General features: G+C 41.0%; 1 long non-coding RNA gene across 1 annotated transcript in view; it reads left to right on the top strand.

Moving 5' to 3' along the window:
- The window catches only part of LOC116272576, a 49159-nt gene extending 31171 nt beyond the window's left edge, over positions 1-17988 (top strand). Inside the window, exon 3 of the long non-coding RNA XR_004181217.1 lies at positions 17374-17988. This is a non-coding gene — a long non-coding RNA (uncharacterized LOC116272576). The remainder of the gene's footprint in view (positions 1-17373) is intronic.
- Positions 17989-21228: the final 3240 nt, after the last annotated feature.

Here is a 21228-nt window from a genome sequence, read left to right as displayed (position 1 = left end):
GGCCTCCCAAAGTGCTGGGATTACAGGCACGAGCCACCACACCCAGCCCAACCCTGACATTTTCTAACAGACTTCTGAGGATCTGTTTACCTAACTCTGCCCAGGCTGGGTGACGTGCCAGGTGGTGTATGCCTGAAGTTCAGTTTCAGGCTGGTATGAAGTATTCCCAATAGGCTCCTTGGCTCCCATGATAACAAGACGGTGAAGGAGTCAAGTAGGCAGTAAGGATGAAGGCTCACTTGTCTTGCTCTATGACTGCTGTATCCACATCTTGGGTTAAGCCCAACTGAGGTCTTTGGTATCCCCTGCAGACTACCTACCGATATCTACTCTCCTCTTCTTTTAGAAAATGAAAATTTAATTTTATTCAGAGTGACAATGTATTCCGCTTAAAAGTTGTGTATCCTAATCTCTCTTGTAGATAGGGGTGACCATACAACTAAGGTCCAGCCGATGAGATGGAAGTGGAAGTGGTTGGGTGGGGCTTCAGGAACTCTCCTTAAAGTGGAAAGAGACCCAAGCTCAGGTACATGTTTGCCCTTCTCCTCCCTCCTCCTTAGGTCCTGGAATTGGATACAATGGCCAAGGTTCTAAAAGTACTTTGTACCTTAAAGTGAAGTTAAGGTTTGAAGGTAGGCACTAAGCAAGGATAGGGGTACAGAAAGGTAAGAGGGAATCTGATTCCTGTGATAGGATTTGCTGTATCAGCCCTGGACTTGCTACTTCCAGACATTTATTACTAGAGAGAAAAGTAAACCTGTAATCATACTGGCTCTTGCTATTTTCAGTCTTCTGTTAGTTGGCACCTTTTACTACTTAGAACTGATGAAGTCCTCTGGTGGTGAGCTGGGTTTGGAGCAAGTTTTCCTGGGATCCTATCCCCAGCTGCCCCATACTTATCTTGTGTCCTTGAGCAATTTATTCAAGTTCCTTGTGCCTGCTTAATTTCCTCATATGAGGAATAGAATAATTAGAGCACCTACCTCATAGTAATTAAGAGGATCAAATTAGATAATACTTATAAGGTCCTTAGAATAGTCCTTGGCACAATCTTCGTTACGTAAATGTTATTTTTGTTATGACCCGTATTATCATTACACATGAAAGAAGAACACCTGTTTGTGTATTGATTGTTTGGCTATCTTCAATGTTGTTATATCTACTGTTTCGTTTAAACTGCTCAAGTTCTACTCATCTGAGTTCTACATCACAGATGAAGAGGGAGCTCCTTGCTAGTAGCCTTTGCTTCCTCCTTACCTGTAGAAAGGTGAGAGTCGTAGGTGTGTATTTGTATACATGTTTCCTCCTTGATTTTTGACACCAAAGAATGGCCTGGTTTTAATAAAAATTATAGATCCAATAGTTTATCTTTAAGCTCAATGTCAGCAAAAACTCTGGCAAGCCTATAGTTTCTTCATTCCAGATTTTAAATTGCTTTACAAACTTTATATCAATGTATCACTTCCACTCAGCATGAAAATATAGCCATCTCTGCCACACAGGGCAGGAGGAAGTGGCTGTTACAAAGCTTTTGCAGACATATGTCACTGTTTTGCAAGAAAAAAACAAAACAAAACTGAAGGGCAGAGAGGCCCACTTCAATCCAAAGGCAGAAAACCTCAAGCAGAAATCCATCCAGATGCCCCTCAAGTGACTCCCTTGGTGATGAAAATAGGAATGGTTGAAATTGAAAATGATGTGGGAAGAATGAGGCACCATCTGAAGGAGACACAAAAAACACGAAGCCCATGAATGCGATTTGTTCCCACTCCATTATTCAGCATCTGCTGTTGACCCTTTGTCATTTGCATCCTTTTGTGTTAGGCCACCTCAGAGATTCTGGTTTTCAGAGACAGATGATGAGTTCCAAACCCACTCTGAATAGGCCATTTGCTGACATTTGTTTCTCTAGCAAGGGTGAATGCATAGGGCTTGTTTGCAGCAGGACGGCTGCACATTGTCTTACTCCTGCCTGAGTACAGGGGCAGCAGCAAGACAATGGCCAGCCCTCGGGGGCAGCCCTTAGGAAGATCACCAGCCAGGTGCATGGCTTCCAGGCAGCCAGTTTGGGTGTATTTTCAGAAGGTGCTGGTTTACTTTCTCCTGGGTTTGCCTCTTGGAACAAGGCAGAAACAATGAAAAGGAGTCAGAGAAGAAGCAAATTATCCATGGAAAACAAGGATCTGAGTTTAGCACTCTACTGGCACATTCTGAAGAGTACAGATACACATCAGGCTGGCCAAGTGGGTGTGCTGGGCAGGGTTCAAAGGAGAAAACTCCTCATGCATAGTGACCAGAATGCAGGCTTCACTCAATCCTGAACCAAAGGGCTCATTTCTGCAAAGCCAAATGGCCTGGCAGCTTAGCTGGAAACAAAACAAAACAAAAAACGCATCTCCTTCTAAGTCTGCAAAAACCAGGAAACATTTTTGTGCTCAGGGAGGTCCATACACTCAAAAGAAGCTGCTCATGGACCTGTTTGATATGCAGAGGTCACTGGCAGTACGTGTTCTAATAAATGGTGAGGTAAAAATTCACAACAGCAACTATGTTTTTTTACCAGACTCCATGTGCTCCTCTGAGTCTTAGCCTTCCTGTCTTTTTGATGCTTTTGATAATTATTTAATTGGTCTTCAATCTAAATAGATGCTGTTTGAACTGCTTTTGGGGGCTGATGGAGAGAGTGACTGATTATACACCTCCCAGATGAGTAAATGCACCTTTTCCTTCTCTCTGATCACAAAAAAAGACAGCCCTTTGGATGCACTGATAGACATAAAGTAAGTGGGGAACTGAAGCAGTTTCCTCTGTAATTTTTGATATGTAAATGCTCTTTTTGGAAATATCCAGATATCTAATGGCAAAGTACAGCTTTGCAAATAAACAACTGAATTATGGACAGTTTGGGTAAGTTAAAGAGTAAAAATCACTGTTTTCTTAATTTTTGTAATAGCATACTATAAGAAAAAATGTGAATCTCTTAGACCTAATATTAAATAATTATACATCCTACATAAAAACTTTGTCTTTCACCTGGACTTGGCACTTCAATAATATTTAGTTGATTTCTCTAAAAACTTTGAATCCGGGCCATTTAGGGCTTGATGAAAGAATAGGATGCATTTTCTTTCTAAACTCAGACTTCTATGCTGCTATCAAGTGAGAAGTTTTTAAAACACTATACAAAGACAAAGTATAGGGTTGTTATAATTGTTTATTTTACTAGTCACATCAATGATAATAATGTAGATAGCTAATCCCAAAATATCAATGTGTAAATGCCATGTATAATATGATTTCCTACAAAACTTAGCTGGGCATGGTGGTGGGCACCTGTAATCCCAGTGACTTGGGAGGCTGAGCCAAGAAGAATCGCTTGAACCCAGGAGACGAAGGTTGCAGTTAGCTGAGATTGTGCCACTGCACTCCAGCCTGGGCGACAGAGCAAGACTGCATCTCCAAAATAATAATAATAATAATCATAATAATATTTTTTCAAATCAGGTCCTCTCTCTGGCTCAGCAGAGCTCAGAAATCCAATTGTTGCCATAGACTGGATTATACCCCTACCTTGTTAGTGATCTTGTTAGGCACTGGAGTAGTCTTTAGGGGAACTCCTGTTTTATGTTATAGGATTCTCATTCGGCTATCAGGCAGAGTAATATAGCACCTGTGTTCTTCCTGCAGTCCCAGCGGGTTAGGAGGATTAGTGAGATAATCTCATTGTAAAACATTTTGACCATCAAAAACAGAACTGGGAGTCATGGATCATACCCCTGAGAGAGCGAGGCCCATCACTGTATCTTTTGCAAAGCCATAACTAATCCCACATAGACCCTGTTGTCCCTTCCCCTGTGGTCTTATCACCTGCATACCCTTCTCTCTGGCAGTCATCAGAGCATGTTGTCAATGTGTCCTCAAGACACTGGGAGAATTTGAGGAACCATATCTTATTCATCTTGGTGGCACAGTGGGAGCTCAAGAAATGTTAGTTGAAGAAATGATTATATGCCCATCATTTCTATTATCAAAAAGTATTGCTTTGACTCAACATAATCTACTTTAGTGAATGCCATTCTTTTTATTTTGGTGTGAAGGGTATAAGTAGGGCTAGGTGTTGACTAGAAGAACCTGGAGCCAGCTTAGCTTCCCTCTGGTAACCAACATTCACTTGTTTTAGCAAGAACCAGTTCTGAGTTTTAACGAAACATTCTTCTTAATGTCATTGATTCCTCACAGGAGTTGGGAATGATGACCTACAGAACGGCCTGTGCACTTTGCTTTGGCCAAATGGAAAGTGATGCAGCTGATAGGAGAATGGAAGGAAACAAAAATATGTAGAGTCCCTACTATGTGTCATCATCTGTAACAACATGTTAGCTTGAATGGTGTCACACTGGTGATCTGCAGGTCCAATCTGGACTGAGATTACCTTTGATAGGCCCATGTATTTTTAAGAGATTTGATTTTGAATACTATAGGTCCAGCAGAACAGGTATAGCTCACTGGAGTCCCCATAACCCTGCCTATTATCTCACATGTGATTCATTTTACAAATTAATGTGACCTACAAGTCTCTGGCAGGCCGTCAAATTTGCACCATGATCAGTTAAACCACCTTTAAACTTTTCTTTTTATTATTATATTAAACACATGAAAGAGCTAAGGCCCAAGGCCACTTATCTGGTTAATGCTGTAGGCGGCCTTCTAAAATGGCTTCCAGTTGTCCCCACATCCTGTTATCCACTCCCTGTGTAATTCCTGCTTTTTCTATGGGGTCTGGATCTAATGACTTGCTTCTATACGTTTATAGAAGACAGCAAAAATAAAGGAAAGCTACTTCCAAGATCAACTTATAAAAAACTGTAACTTCTGGGCCAGGCACAGTGGCTCACGCGTGTAATCCCAGCACTTTGGGAGGCTGAGCCAGGCAGATCACAAGGTCAGGAGTTCAAGACCAGCCTGGCCAATATGGTGACACCCTATCTCTACTAAAAATACAAAAATTAGCCAGGTGTGGTAGCAGGCGCCTGTAGTCCCAGCTGCGTGGGAGGCTGAGGCAGAAGAATTGCTTGAACCCAGGAGGCAGAGGTTGCAGTGAGCCGAAATTACACCCCTGCATTCCAGCTTGGCGACAGAGCAAGATTCTGTCTCAAGAAAATAAAAAAAAAAAGGAAAAAAGAAAAAACCATAACTTCTGTCTTGCTGACACACTCTATTCAATCGTTTGCCCTCCTGGCTTGCTGACTTTGATGAACCAAGCTCTCATGTTAGAGAGGCCCACAAAGCAAGGAACTGAGGGTGGCCTTTGGCCAACAGCTATCAAGGAACTGAGGTCCTCAGTCTAACACCCCAAGAGGAACTGAATCCTGCCAACAACCACTGAATGACTTGCAAGTGAATTCTGCCCCAGTCAAACCACGAGATGCCTGTGGCTCACCCTACGCCTTTCTAACAGCCTTCTAAGAAACCCTGGGCCAATACCTCGATGGCAGCAGTGGAGAAATTCTGAAGCAGATGACCCTACCCAGCCATACCCAGATTCCTGACCCGTAGAAACTGGGAGATAATAAAAGTGTGTTGTTTTAAGCTGTTACCTTTGTGGAAATTTGTTGTATATTAATAGCCTTCTAAACAAATACAATGGCAGAGTAAGAAGTAAAACCTCAACCTCTGGCCTTCTATTCATCACTCAATGCACTGTAGATATTGACGGCGTGGAGCCCTGTTAATCTGTCACCAAATGTCTGTGCTATTATGCCCAGAGTAAAAGGGATCGTCCTCATTTTTAGGCCAGACGAAAGACTTCACAAGCATTAAAATAGCTCCAATTGATCAAAAATTAAACAGAGCAAGATAGAATTTTAAAAGGAACACAAGTCACTAGAGTGTTATGCTTGAAATTATTTCTGTGTTTAGGAAGGGAAGTTTGGTTCTTTAAAGTTACTTTCAGAAGAAGTTTGTCCATGTTGGGGAAAAACATATCCTTTTTCCCTCACCCCACTGTCCACAGCAGTGCGGGAGATTCTACCAGACCAGGAGGGAGCTGTGGATGGGAAAGCTCCATGTGGAACTGCTCAGCTGACCTTGATGTTGCTGGATCCCTGTGTCCGTCGGAAATGAACTGGAAGGGTGGGGTCGCGGGCCCCACAGCAGGCGCTCCCTCTGGGTCTTCGCCTTTATCATCCTTCATGATTCCATTTCCCCGCCTTGGCTTAGGGCCAGCCCTTCTGTCCTGCCATCTTCTGAGACTGTGAATAATTCCCTCCCTTCATTTATATTGCTTCTGTGAAGTGTAACTTTATCATGTTCCTCTAGAGCCTTCTCTTTTTCTAGGTTATATAAATTTAGCTCTTCACTCTTTTTTCATAACTTGCACTCCAATTCTCTTGCTAGTTTATTAATTTTCCTTCATTTCTTGCACATATGCACAGGTACACACCCTTTTTGCATAGTAAAGGGCCATGGGAAACAGGAATGAAGAAAATACGAAAATGCCAAAATTTAAACTGAGAAAAGGGGAAACAGGAAATGTCTTTAGACTGATAGTAAATGCATAGAAACTTGTTTGGGAAAGGCTCATGAAAAGAATGTCATTTAAAAAAGGTTATGGTTTTTGGAAACTATTCAGTTTCTCCCTCCAGATAAAGAGTTCTAATTAAAATCAGCCTATAAGATGTTTTCAACATGTGTCGAGGGCTGGGCCATGAGCGATCTTTCTCTGGCACTCCTTTTCTCCCTTTTCCCACTCTAATCTTTTCTCTCCCCAGTAAAACAAAAACAAAACTCACTTGCACCCAGCTGATCTCAATGACTCAAACAAGTTCCAAAACACAGAGAGCCACAGAGAAGCCACACTCCTTCAGGTGAAGGACAGGGCATGGGCACTAACTCTACCCTCCCCACCCACCCCACTGCCTCAGGGTAACTGCACAGCTCTCTCTGTGTGTTTAAAGTCTGTAGATTGTTATGGAGACAGATGCCCTCCCTCCCTTGCCTCGGAGCTTCTCAGCTCGCAGTACCTGCATCTGGGGGTCACACCTGGGGTTGCTTTATTGCACTACAGGAAATACTTGAGGCAGATTCAATGAATCTATGCCTTGTTTTTGTTCTTCTAGAAACACACTCAAAACCCAAGTTCCTTTTCTTTTATGATTTGAAAAGCTTTGTTTTATTTTTATCTCCCTTTTTCTGGCCTCCTTAATGTTTCTGTTTTAAGGAGTTGAAAATAAAAATGACCCAGGACTTATATGTGGCCACTTCTAGCATTAGGGGCTCACAAGAATGATTGCCTTCTAGGCTTTCTCTGTTACAATAGCAAGGCACTTGGCACTGTGTGGATTGAGACACGACTAACACAGGATAAAATCTGGGCAACAATAACATGCTTTTAATGAAATATTATGGTTACACATTTACTTCAGATCCCAAGAACTTCCCAAGCTTTTACTTTATACTATCTGCAAAATGTGGTTATCCCTCTTCTACTGGTGGACACCCTGAACTGCAAAGTGGTTCTGAGACTTCCCTTTACTACATTGTTGACTGCAGCCCGAGGCTGGAAGGCAGGGTCTCAGTTCTCTAGAACTGTCACCTGATGTAGCTGCCCTATGGGGGTCGAAATCATGGGACCTTCTGCCATTATGTATCCTTTAGATCTTAGGCTGTTACTTGTGTTTTAAAGTGTTTATACTTACTTTAAGAAGGTGGGACTTATCTTTGCAGGAACCAAAATGTTATACTAACAAATGCCAAATTATATTATTCAAGACCTACAATGGCTTAGCCTGATGAATAAGTCCTATGGGTTTACCTAATTTGATTTTACTAGGTCCTTGTGTTTTGCAGCTGACCTCAGCTGGGTTGTCCATGGTTCCACTGGGCAACCAGGAGAGATGGAGGCAGGTGGTAGTTAAAGATACCAGGGTTGGCATGCATTGCATGTGGCCTGACTTTAAGCAGGGGAGGAGAAAGGTCCATGAAAGTTATTATACACTGACTTGTGCTCCCCACAGCAGCACCCCCGCCTGTCCACTAAAATTCATATGCTGAAGCCTTAACTCCCAGTACCTTAGAATGTGACTATATTGGAGGTAGGGTCTTTAACAGGGTGATTAAGTCAAAATGAGGCCTTTTGTGTGGGCTGTAATCCAATCTGGCTGGTGTCCTTATAAGAGATTAGGACATACAGAGAGAGACACTGGGGATACAAATGCACAGAGAAAAGGCCACGTCACGACAGAGATAAGAAACAATCACACAAGGAGAAAGATGGTGGGAATCGAGTGAGACAAAACAGGAAGTCCAATCAATGTCTTAGGAATCATCAGATGCAGCCAAGAAGACAGCCCTGAAGTATAGCAGGTGGTAAATTCTGTTGACCACAGTTTTCAGCCCTTTGGCTTACGAAGCATACTCTTCCTCTAGTACAGGCATGACCAGTAAAAACTACCAAGTCTAATATATACTTTTCCCATCCCGTGTGCAATAAAATAGATCCTGTCTTTTCTCTGTGAGCAGGAGAGCAGGACGCAACTAAGCAAGAAGGAGGTTCTTAGGGAAGCAGAAAGAAGGCAGATGAACAAACCAGGTACCTTCAGTGTTAAGATGACCTCCAAAGAGCAGAAAGGGGATGCATTGGTGCCACAGGTTACACACATCATGTCTGTGGTAGACAGAGTGATGTGCCCCTCAAAAGATGCCCGTGTCCTGATCTGCTGAACGTGTGAATATGTTACCTAAGTGGCAAAAGGGACTTCATAGATGTGATTAAGGACTCAGGCCTTGATGTTAGAGTTATCTTGGATTATTCAAGTGGATTCAATGAAATCACAAGGGTCTTCAAAGAGGGAGGAAAGAGAATCGCCGAAGGAAAATGTAATGTGACAATACAACCAAAGGTTGGAGTGATGCACTGTGAAGATGGAGGGAGGGGCCATGAGCCAAGAAATATGGGCAGCCTCTAGAAGCAGGAAAAGGCAAGAAAATAGGTTCACTTCTTGAGCCTCCAAAAGGAACCAGCCCTGTCAACATGTTACTTTAGCCCAAAAAGACTGATTTTAAACTTCCAACCTCCAGAAATGTACTATAATAAATTTGTGCTGTTTCAAGCCACTAGGTTTGTGGTAATTTGTCAAAGGAGCAATAGGAAACTAACACAATGCCTTTGGCCCTCCCCTCCCCTCCCCTCCCCTCCCCTCCCCTCCCCTCCCCTCCCCTCCCCTCTGCCCTCTGCCCTCCTCTCCTCCTCTTCCGTCTCCTCCCCTTCCCTACTGTCCTCTTTTCTTCACCACCAAACCCCCTCCCCCTTTTCCCTTACCCACTCAGCCCTTCTTCTCAACCTTCCGCACTGGTTTTCTGGCCATTGTGAATCATGAATTGGCAGAGGCTGCCCTGAGGAGAGTGCTGTGTGGCCCCTCTAGCCTGTGGATGCTCACCCTGGTCACAGCTGTGAAGGCCTCTTCAGGACCAAGGGTCCAGGTGCCCTGCGACAGCTAACTTTCTATCCCCGACATCCTGTCAGCCTGGACCCTGGACAACTTCAAAGTAATAGCAAAAATTTTACCTGAGCCTGGTAACTTCAAATGAATTGCTATTTTATGTATTGTAAGAAAATTTGTTCCAGATACCTTGCTCTGGGCTTTAGAGGCAATAGACCTTAGATGCAACTGTGCAAAGTTGGCACTATTTTTATTCCCATTTATCAGATGAGAGAACGGATTCGCAGAAAGACAAAATAGCTTGTCCAAGATTGCAGAAACCAAGGCCTACCTAACTTCAAAGATTCACAGAGACAAATGCTTGTGAGGTGAAGATTCTTGTTAGGCAATAATCTGTAATCTGATGTTTATACGCTGTCCACTAGGTGAAGCGTAGCAGGAACCTCACTATGAGCACAGTGATTTTATATGATTTGCTTTAACCATGGTTCTGATTTGGGCAGCAGTTTGGTTTAATGAGCTTTGGAGTTAGAGAATGCTCACTGAGTGCCAGTTCCAGCTGTGGGATTTTGAACAGTATAGCAAAGTGGCTATTAAAATAAAATTATACACAACCTTCAGTTCAGCACTCCCATCCCTGGGAATATAGTCCTTAGAAATAAAAGGGCCAATCACATAAAACTACAATACAAGGATAATTACTTCAGATTTGTTTATAGAAGAGGGAAAAAATGAAAAAAAAATGAATGCTTATCCTAGCGGAATGGCTGAATAAATGGCCTACATCCAAACCATGGACTATTATGCAGCCATTAAAACAATGAGCTAGATCTAATTTGGAAAATAATCCACAAAGTATTATATAGTGAGCAATAAGATAAAGGTAAGTGTATATAACACAAAACAATTTCTATAAGTCAATGACAAACCCTCTGTGTTTGAGATTATATAAGCATGGGGGGAAATGTATTAAATGATGTCACCAGACAAAATACAACATTCATTCTTAATTTTTTAAAATTGCAATAAAATAATGTTAGACAAATCAAATCTATAGCAACATCAAGTAATTCAGTCATAACCCCAAAACTAGCATTATCTTTAATGGGAAGCACTAAAATAGTCCCATTGTAGTCAGAAATAGAACTTGACATGTCACAGACAACACAATTGGGGAAGAGAAAGGAATCACAATTCTTAGAGTTATGAAAAGAGTAGAAAAGAGAAAGGAAAAAATATTATTTACAGAGGCTATGACTGCATACTTGGAAAACAAGAAAACTAACTGAAAAGCTATTACAATCAATAAGAATTCAGAAAAGTATTAGGGGTATAGAAATAATAGATAGAAACATTAGCTTTCATACGTACCCATACATATGCACATATATGCAATAATCACATAGATGATATAATGTAAGAAAAGACCACATCACTATAGCAACCAAGACAGGAATTAAGTGAATAAAAATATGTAGGACTCATAATAAAATGTTTATAATAATTCTGAAGCCTAAAACAACTTTTTAAAAATGGAAATACAAACACATAGCATGACAATGATGTGAATTTTTCATGTTCATTTATAGTTGTGATGCAGTCCCAAGGAAAATACCCAAAAGCCTATTTTAACAAAAACTAGATAGTGTCATTCTGAAGTCACATGGAAACATAAATCAGAATAACCAGAAATACTCTGAAAAAAAAAAAAAACCAATGGTGAGACACAGGGAATTAGCCATAGTAGACATTAAAACATATTAAAAATCCTCTATTATTAAAACAGTATGGTAATAATATATGAGTAGGCTGAAGGAGTAGACTAAAAAATCCAAAAAAGACATATATACAGACATATATAGATATTTCAATACAGTATATGATTAAAAACTTATCTTAAGTCAATCATGAAATGATTCAATAAATGATACTGGCAAAATTGGAGATCTATCTAGAGATATATATAAAATTGGATGTATGCTTCAATCCAAACAGTGGGATTGTCTCCAAGAGGATCAAAGGTTTAAATGAAAAAAAAAAAGACAACAGAAGAGTTCTAAATGAAAACATGGGAGAATTATCTCATAATATTAGAGTTGTGACAGTCTCTCTAATTAGGACTCAAATTTGGAAGTGATCAAAGAAACGACTAGTAAATTTGACTCTTAAAAAAAAAGTAGAAAAATTTCTCCATGGGAAATATGCTGTGCTTAAGGTCAAAAGCTAAAAGACAAACTAGGAAAAGCTTTTTGCAACTCAAATCACAAGACACTAACTCCCTAACATATAAAAAAGCACAAGTAGAAAATGAACAGAATACAAATGATAATGCACTAGAAAGGAAATATTTAGTATAAATTTTTCTCAAACATATAAAAAGATGCTCGACCTCGTTAATTATAAGACATACAACTAAAAATACCTGACATCAATTTTTCATCTATCAGATTGACAAAGATCCAAAAGTTCAATAAAAAGTGTCAGCGAGGCTATGTAAAGACAGGCACCCTTAAACTCTGCTAGTGAGAGGACAAATTCACACACACGGAGGTCAACATGGCAGTGTCCCCTAGAATTATAAGTGCCTGCCTTTACTCTTTGACCCAACAATACATTCAACAGGTACACTAGTACTTAGATTTAAAGACACATGATACATGTGAGGGGTTATTTTAGCATTCACTATAAGAGCAAAGACATGAAAACAACTTGAGTGCCCACTAATAACAAAGTAATAAAGTAAATCATAAATTTTAATTTTAGAACTTAATAAAATAGTGATGTGGCTTGGATACTTGTCCCCTCCAAATCTCATGTTGAAATGTAGTTTCCAGTGTTAGAGATAGGGCCTGGTGGGAAGTGTTTCGGTCATGGGGGCTGATCCTTCATGAATTGTTTGATGCCCTCCTCATGGTAATAAGTGAGTTCTCACCCAATTAACAAAAGAAAAGTCTAGTATAAAGAAAGTGCCTTTTTGTTCCAAAGCTAGCTTAGGGGAAAAATTATACACTTTTGCTTTTGGAGCAGAAAGCAGGTATTTTAAAAGGCATATGGCACAAATGGCACTCAGAGGAGGGAAATGCAGGTGGGGGATCATGAACTCATTTTGATGCTGTATCCCACTGGGTGATCGAGCTAGCCACTGCTGGCATCTTTGTGGGCAGAACTAGGTTGTAAAAGTGGCCAAAACTCTCCAGGTGGAAGAAAGTTTCATAGCAGGCATACTTTGGGTTGTAAATTGACTGTTTCTTGAGGCAATCTCCTGGTGGGAGAAAGTTCTGCCCTGGAGTTTCTAAGCATAATGAGCTTCTCCTGCAGGCTGTCTGGTAAAGAAGAGGTAAAAAGTTATGATTGCATTTCTAAAGAGCTCATGTATTAACCTGTTCTCCAAACTGTACCTGGGCCTCTTTGAGCCACAGCTGGAAAAATCAGGATTCAGGGAGCAGTGTCCTGAGGATGCACAGGGCAGTGGGGCTCTGGGCCTGGCCCAAGAAAGCATTCTGTCCTCCTAGAACTCTGCGCCTATGATGAGAGGTGCTGCCGTGAAGGTCTTAAGGTCTTAAATGTCTTCAAGCCCTTTTCATTATCTTGGTTATTAGCTTTTGGCTCCTTTTTAATTATACATATTTCTGCAGCCTGCTTGAATTTCTCCCCTGAAAATGGACTTTTCTTTCTACCACATGGCCAGGCTGCAAATTTTTCAAACTTTTATGCTCTGCTTCTCCTTTAAATATAAGTTCCAACTTTAGGTCATTTATTTGCTCATACAGATGAACATAGTTGTTAGAATCAGCCAGGTCACTTCTTGAATGCTTTGCTGCTTATAAATTTCTTCCACCAGATACCGTTAAGTCATTATTTTCAAGTTCAAAGTTCCACAGATTTTAGGGTAGGGGCACAATGCAGCCAAGTTCTTTGCTAAGGCATAACACATGTCACCTTTGCTCCAGTCCCCAATAAGTTCCTCATCTCCATCTGAGACCTCATCAGCCTGGCCTTCTCTGTCCATAGAACTGCCAGCATTTTGGTCATAACTACTCAAGCAGTCTCTAAGAAATTCCAAAATTTCCCTCATCTTTCTCTCTTCTTCTGAGCCTTCCACAGTCTTCCAACCTCTGCCTGTTACCCAGTTCCAAAGCTGCTTCCACATTTTTAGATATCTTCATAGCAATGCCCCATTCCTTGGTACCAATTTTCTGTATTTACCCATTCTTGTACTACTATAAAGAAATATCTGAGACTGGGAAATTTATAAAGAAAAGAGGTTTGATTGCCTCACTATTCTATAGGCTGTATAGGAAGCATAGTGGCTTGGGCTTCTAGGAAGGCCATAGGAAGCTTCCAATCATGGCAGAAGACAAAGGGAAAGCAAGGTGTCTCATATGGCAGGAGCAGGAGCAAGAATGGCGGGGGGAAGTTCTACACACTTTTAAACAACCAGGTCTTGTGAGAATTTTATCATGAGGACAGCACCAAGGGAATGGTGCTATAATAAATTATTCATGAAGAATCCATCCCCATGATCCAGTCACCACCCACCAGGCCCCACTTCCAACATTAGGGATTATAATTTGACATGAGATTTGGGTGAGGACACAGATCCAAACCATATTATCTCAGTAGGAAGTGGGGGATAGGAGGAAAGAGAAAAGAGAGAGAAAAAATAATTAAACTATCTTTTAGAAAGATGGGAGTACTGGTTATAGCCTCACCAGAAGCTGAGCAGATGCCAGCACTATGCCTCCTATATACTCTGCAGAACCATAAGCCAATTAAACCTCTAGTCTTTATAAATTACCCAGCCTCAGGTATTCCTTTAAAACAATGGAAAAATGGACTAACAACAAAAATTGTATTAATACCAAGGAGTGTGGTGTTGCCATAAAGATACTTGAAGATGTGGAAATGGCTTTGGAATAGGGGAATGGGCAGAGGTTGGAGGAGTTTGGAGGGCTCAAAAAAGACAGAAAGATATGGGAAAGTTTGGAACTTCTTGGAGACTGGTTACATGGTTGTGGCCAAAATAGCAATAGAGATAGGGACAGTGAAGGCTAGATGGAGGTCTCAGATGGAAATGAGAAACTTATTGGAAACTGGAATAAACGTCACCCATGTTACACCATAGCAAAAAACTTAGCTGCATTCTGTTCATGTCCAAGGGATCTGTGGAAGTTTGAACTTAAGACTGATGACTTAGGGTATTGGGTGCAAGAAATTTCTAAGCAGCAAAGTGTTCAAGATATGGCCTGGCTGCTTCTAAAAGCCTTGGATCAGGTGTGAGAGCATATAAAAGACCTAAAGTTGGAAGTTACATTTAAAAAGTACCCAAGTGCCAGAGAAAGAAAAGTCCCTTTCAGGAGAGGAATGCAAGCAGGCTGGGGAGCAACCACTTGCTAGAGAGATTAGCATGACTAAAATAGAGTCAAGTGCTAATATCTAAGACAATGGGAAAAATGCCCCAAGACATTTTAGTAGTCTTCTGAATAGTCCCTTCCATCATAGGGCCAGAAACTTAAGAGAAAAGTATGGTTTTAGAGGCCAGGCCCAGGACACTGCTGTCTTGCTTAGCCTGAGGATGCTGCTCCTTGCATTCTGGCTGCTCCAAGTATAGCTTCAGCTCAGAGAGGCTCAGGTGCAACTCAGGACACTTTGCTGGAGGTCACAAGCCATCAGGCTTGGTGACTTCTATGTGGTGTTAAGCCTGCAGGCACATGGCATGCAAGAGTAAAGGAGGGGGTTGGAAGCTTCTACCTAGATTTCAGACAATGTGTCAGAAAGCCTAGGTGCTCAGGCAGAAGATACAATGGTGGGCCTGGAGGAAGCCCTCAATAAACATCACTTATTATTGTCTCATAGTACTGCTATGGAGAGGAGTACATGAAATAATGCATCTAAAGCTACTGAAGCAGAGCAGGCCTTCAATGAATATGCACGTCCTTCTCTGTCTCTTCTTTCAATTCCCGTATCACCTACCTAGTAATAGCCCTCATTGCTGGCAAATGTTCCCTGTCTTCTCAACAAAGTTTCAGAATCATCTTCCCTGACAGTGTGCTATCATAAAGGAAAGTACACCTAAAAGATGTACATAGTGATAAATGACTTGTTGTCTCAAAGGCCATTTACTCTCCTTATACTACATTTCTCTAATAATTGTAAACCACAGATTTAGTCTTGAGCTGCTCAGCTAGAAGACAGTAGAATTATAAATGCAGCTGAGGAATCTCAATGATCAAATTCCATTGCACATTAACAATTATGCTCAGTAATTTTAAATTTCCAAGTGACCAAAATTTAAGAGATATGCAAATTAATTAATTAACCAATACTTTTTAGCTTCTCCTTTTTTCTCCCTTCTTGATGTCAATGTTTGCATTGACTGGATCTTCTTACTTCAGTCTAAGGAGAAATCATATCTCAGAGTGTGTCACTCATCATTAATCAATTTGATCAATAGTTATTAGGTGCCTGCTAAGTGCAAAACATGATGTTGGTCTCTATGCATGGTACAAGAAAAACTGTATAAAAGTCATGACTTGACTTTAAAAACTGAATAACACAAAGTAAACCAATACTTAGAATAAGAAAGTAAGATGTAATTAATTCCAGTCCTTTCAATTTAGAATTTTCCTATGAAAAAAGAGATTAGTATGCCAACAATTTATATCATAAAGTAGAGACAGGGAATGCTAACCTACTTTAGATAGTGAGCTTCACAATTTTTGAAACACCCAGTTACATTTTACATAAATAATGCATGTTGATTATTAATCATTCTTATCTGTTCAATAAGGGAGATCTAAGCGTGTTTACCATGCTATATTTTATAGGCAGAGTTTAGTTAACATTTGGGGATATAAATCTCACTTTTGAATAATATAATGTCTAATTCAAGTCTTATTTGGAGCCTAGAGGGGGAGATCAGTTAGAGGTGAGGAAGTTTTAGTTTTACGCACTATCTTGTTTTTTCCCACAGCCCTTCAATATGGCTGTCATTATTCCCACTTTATAGGCAATACAGATAAGGGCTTAGGAAGAGAGGGGCCTAGCTCAAGCCTCCCTGAACAGTAAACAGCCACAGTTTGGGTCTGCTTGCTGCAAGGCACATGCCCTTGGCCCTCTTCAACCCAACGTTGAGTTCTGCTTGCACTTCACTGTAGGTGTGAGTGAGACAGAAGGCCAAGGCTAGGCATGCCCATGACTGTAGCAGAGAGTGTCAGCAATGGCCATAGGGGAACTCAACTCTTTGCAGTGGCCTCCTGAGAGCAGAGAACTGAAAAACAGGCCATGATTTCAGATTTCAAGCCCTCAGAAGAAAGTACTTCTGGTTGAGTAGAGGGAATCTACTTTTCAGGCCTTTGTAAATGATCACTCAGCTGTGCAGCATTTTTAGGGTGGGGAACTGCCTTTATTTCTACAATTTCATTGCATATGATACCCCAGGTTCACCTGAGCTATCCTTCGGAGATCTCCTCTCTTCTTAGTAGTCTGTTAGTTATTCTGAAAAGATTGTGTCAAATAAAAATTTTGTTATCCACATGTTTCATACCCTGACTAATTTTTCATTCAGACACTAATCATTTTGGAAATACCAGGGCAACTGGGAGGAATTTCCAGGTTGTACTCCACAGAACAAGACTATTTAATCCGCCCCAGTTCGTTTCCCATCCTGTAGACTTTCTGTGCCCTCCTCCATGACCTGTGTAATCTCTCTTCCAAAAAGCAAATGAGCCTCTAGTTGATCTGGACAGAAAAATATGCAAAAGGAATCTGGGGTGGGAGTGAAGGGATATAGATATAACCTGATACTGTAAGTATTCATCCATCTCTCTGAATAGAAGAATTAGGAAAATGGGTCCCTGTGGTGCAAAGAATGTAAGATAAATTCCTGATATTTTTCTTTCTTTTTGTTCTCTTCATTTCTCCATGAGAGTAGTAGTAATAGTGGCCACAACTTCAAGAGAAACCTCGTCTTTCCAGCCAGTGAATTGGAAAAATACACCCCACAGAACCAAAGAGTGGAAACAATATTGCAAAAAGGAGAATGGGAGAAAGAGATCCCCCAATTCCACATATGAATTGATACAAGTCCCAGGTTCACCCCAAACTGCATGTGTGCACCCAAAGAAGCACAAGCTTTGAGAAGTGAACTACCATATAATTCACTGACCACATCCAAGACTCACCCTTTCTGTGACATATGTGAGAAGCACATCCAAATAGACTTTGAATATGGAACGGACTTTGGAACCACTGTTCACAGAAGACAAGACAGGTTTATTATCTGCTTAAAAAACAACAAACAAACAAAAACCGAAAATCTATTTTCTCCAGAGGATTTTAATAAGACCCAGAGCTTCACAGTGTAATATACAAAATGTCCAGGCAAAATCCAAATTACTAGACATACTAAAACCTGGAAAATCTGACCTGTGCTCAAGTAAAAGACAGACGTTGGCCATGCGGGGTGACTGATACCTGCAATCACAGCACTTTGGGAGGCGACGTGGGTGGATCACCTGAGGTCAAGAGTTTGAGACCAGCCTGGTCAAAATGGTGAATCCCTGTCTGTACTAAAAATACAAAAATTAGCTGGCGTGATGGCGCACTCCTGTAATCCCAGTTACTCTGGAGACTGAGGCAGGAGAATCGCTTGAACCTGGGAGGTGGAGGTTGCAGTGAGTGGGACTCGTACCACTGCACTCCAGCCTGGGCAATAGAGCGAGACTCCCCGCCCCCACCCCCCAAGAAAAAGATGCGAACTCTGAGGTGACGCAGATGTTGAAATTATCAGGTAAAAACTTTAAAGCAGCTATTTAAACCTTTCTTTATGAGGTAAGCTGAGGTGGAGCATACTTCAGGGAAGGAGGGAAGAAAAGAGAATTGAATTGCTTGCTCTTTCTCATCTCCTGTATCCATTAGTCAAAGTTTGCCCTACAAAAAATTAACTCATCTTCACACTTTTGGTCATATCACACAGCCCCTTTGGAAGCCCCTTAGCAAACAAGAGCTCATGTTCTAAATCAGAGGTCAAGAAACTTTTTCTGTAAAGTGCTGGATAGTCAATTTTAGTAAATTTGCAGTCCATGCAGTTCCTTTCATAACTGCTCAATTCTGACATTATACTGCCAAAGCAAATATATACAATACATAAATAAATGGGCATGATTGTATTCCAGTCAAACTTTACTAAAACAAGCAGCAGACTGGATTCAAGGCACAGGTCATAGTTTGCTGACCCCTGTCCTATAGGGTAATTCTTCATCCAAATTCAGAAGTAGTGGGGAGATCTGGAGATTTCGGGATGATGGTGTACATGATAAAACCAGTGAAGCCTATGATTGAGTCCATTTGTCATCTCCTTTGCCATAAATTATGTATGTTGGTCTGAGGCAGTGTTGTATAGGATCTGATGCAAATAGACTAGATATTCTGTAAGCCCTCAGATTGTGAAGGCACTGTGGATAAATCCACACCAGGAATAGTCACTTCAAAGGTAAATCACTACCCTCTCCAGAGAGGAAAAGATCTAAAATAATAAATAAGACACAGAGTGTCTTGGTGGTCTTCCCAAGGATGGTGTCATATTGCTGGCGGCTCTGTGTTGATCACTGCTGGTTGATTGGCCTTTATTGGTAGCAATAGCTACACAATCCTTGATGAAGGGAGCCCATTTGGGTCCATACAAAGCTTCCATTCCTGCTACCATATGGATACTCTGTTAGTCCATTGCAGAATCACTAGAAAAGACAAAAAAAAAAAGACTGATTGGTACCCATAGGATAAAACACTCTGACTACCTGGCTGGCTGTTGATAGATTTTTCTGCAGTTGATTTTTTTTTATGGTAGGCATTAATACGAAATCCAAATATCTGTACAATTTGTGCCCATTCTCACAGACCCATCTAGAGATTTCGGGATGATGGTGCACATGATAAAACCAGTGAAGCCTATAATTGAGTCCATTTGTCATCTCCTTTGCCATAAATTATGTATGTTTACCAGACCTCGTAGTCAATGATTCTCTGGTCTTGTTATTCTCCGTCTCCTCCTCAAGCCTCCATTCACCACCGCTCTCGGGTCAGTGTATATCTATCCCTCAAGCTGCCTCTTCCTCCATATGAAATTATGGCAAGTCTACTGTACACAGCTCTGCCCACTAGAGGGTTTCCCTTTACCCCTTTTCTTCGCCATCAATTCAGGTCCAACCTGCATGGTGCTGTCATGTAGCGGCTGCCCATTTACAACTAGCACCAACATATTGCTCAGACTCATTAGTGAATTGGAAGAACCCTTTAGACCTTCATTAGTCAATTGTGGAAAAAATCTCATTGGTCAAAGGTATGATGAGTGAGGGAGAGGCATCAATGTAACTTAAGTAGTTAATACAGGGATCTGGGCCATCTGATTTTGTAATTTACTCATTCTTTAGGAGATCCTGGAACCTTGTCCCCAATAAACTCCTTTCATTGTACAGTGATTTGCTGTTGTGGCTGCTCTACTACTTGGTTCAATGGACCTGGTGATATCCAGACCATAAAGAGCATCTCAGTTCATAGAGGCGCTTGGTGCTCCATGATGACGTGTGCAGTCTCCGGTAGGAAACACTTAAATGACAGGAGCTGTTTTGCAAACATCGTAATTCTCTGCTGAAGAAGGCATGGCCTTCTCCAGAACTCTATGGATCTGCCCACAGCTCATTTTTAATGACTTTCCAGAAACTCCCTACATTATCTTTATCTATCCAAACCGTTAGCCACCACTGAAACTGCAGCTTGTTGAGTCTAAAGCTGCTGCAAAACCCTATTTTTGCCCTGGACCTTGTTTGAGGTCTTCTGAGTCAACCCATGAATGGGTTGCAGAAAGATTCCCAAGTATAGCATATGCTTCCTCCAAAATCCAGAATGAGATACAAGTGTTGTGCCTCATCACAAATGACAGAAAGTGAGAGGTACAACAACTTGTCTTTTACATTAGAATGAATGCCCTGGCACGTCCTTAACTACTGGACACCTGAAAACTTCACTGATGGGGCAGACTGTTACATCTCCTTTTTTTCCCATCTCCCAACTTTGGGCATGCATACTTCTTACTAGGGCAGCTAGTGTACACTCCACTTCTAGTTCACCAGTCCACTTAACATGGTATTATCAGTACAGTGGACCAATGTGATGTTCTGTGGAATGTCAAGATGATCAAGGTCTCTGGACTACATTATAGCCTTACAGCAATACACTAAACATATACTGATATCCTCTTCATATTATGACATGCTACTTTTAATTCTCCCTATTATTGCATATCCAGAAGAAAGCATTCATTAAATCCATAGCAGTAGATTTTGGACCAAAGGCTATGTTGAAATTCTCTACTGAACATACTACATCTGGCCTAACAGTTGTGATTGTGACATTGCTAGGTTAAGTTAATGATACTCCACTTCCCTAAGTATTCTAATGTGTTCCTTAACACTACACCAGGGAAATCTGGGCATCTTAAACTTCATTTTTATAGAAGCCATCATCATGTTCAATATTCTATATCCTTTTCTACAGAATATTGAACAAGCTCCAGATATCCTTGCCAAAGCACTGAAGCTCAAATCATGGTGCATTCCCCATATCAGTACATTCTTCTGTATTCAATGGATATTCTGTGCCCTCCATCTCTCTCAGCCCAACATTCTCAGGATCCATTTCATACCATGTGTTCTTCTGGAGCTTGTCAGTATATATCAGCCAGACCAAATAATTCTCTTGGTATGTAAACTATTATTTTCCAAAAGCAGAG

The sequence above is a fragment of the Papio anubis genome, unplaced genomic scaffold, assembly GCF_008728515.1.
Source record: "Papio anubis isolate 15944 unplaced genomic scaffold, Panubis1.0 scaffold129, whole genome shotgun sequence".
In the NCBI taxonomy this organism is placed as follows: domain Eukaryota; kingdom Metazoa; phylum Chordata; class Mammalia; order Primates; family Cercopithecidae; genus Papio; species Papio anubis.
Note: the sequence above shows the minus strand (reverse complement) of the source record. Positions and strands in the feature narration are given on the sequence as shown.